Here is a 610-nt window from a genome sequence, read left to right on the forward strand (position 1 = left end):
CGACAGCAGTTGTAGACCCCATCATCTCGAGCCTATCCAAGCATGCGTTGCTGCCCCGTTTTCTAATATGTTTTCCTTCCGTTCTTTTACAGACAAAAATTAGTAACTAGTCTGTCTAGACTATGAGACGACACGTCTCATCCAGGGGCAAAGAGGAAAAGTCAAATCTGTCCACTTTGTTTTTCCAACTGAAGCTCTAGACTTCCTGCAGTGTCCTCAGTCAATCTTATTACGGTTCAGCTAGAGAGGGGCACATTCTCCACCAAACATCGACTCTTATTGTTTACTTTTTTTGGGCGATATCTCACAAAATCGCAACGCTGGTCTTGACTGCTCTCTCCCTGGATGTGTCGATTTGTAAAAAGTCAAGTTCTTGTATTTCTCTTTATGATTAGTCTTGTAATAGCGATTCAAACATACCAAATGACCACACAGCTTTACCTCTGACTTAAGTTCATATTTAGACAATGATAAACAGCCACATCTCATAAAACATACTTTTATTACCACTGTATTTAGTTGCACACACATGAGTAAAAAAATTTTTAATTATCATGGGCCACCAATGGTCAGATAATGCCCACATCTGCTCTAATGTATCTTCAACCCG

This window comes from Pundamilia nyererei, unplaced genomic scaffold (genome assembly GCF_000239375.1).
Source record: "Pundamilia nyererei isolate P.nyererei 1_Seehausen unplaced genomic scaffold, PunNye1.0 scaffold00014, whole genome shotgun sequence".
Lineage (NCBI taxonomy): Eukaryota > Metazoa > Chordata > Actinopteri > Cichliformes > Cichlidae > Pundamilia > Pundamilia nyererei.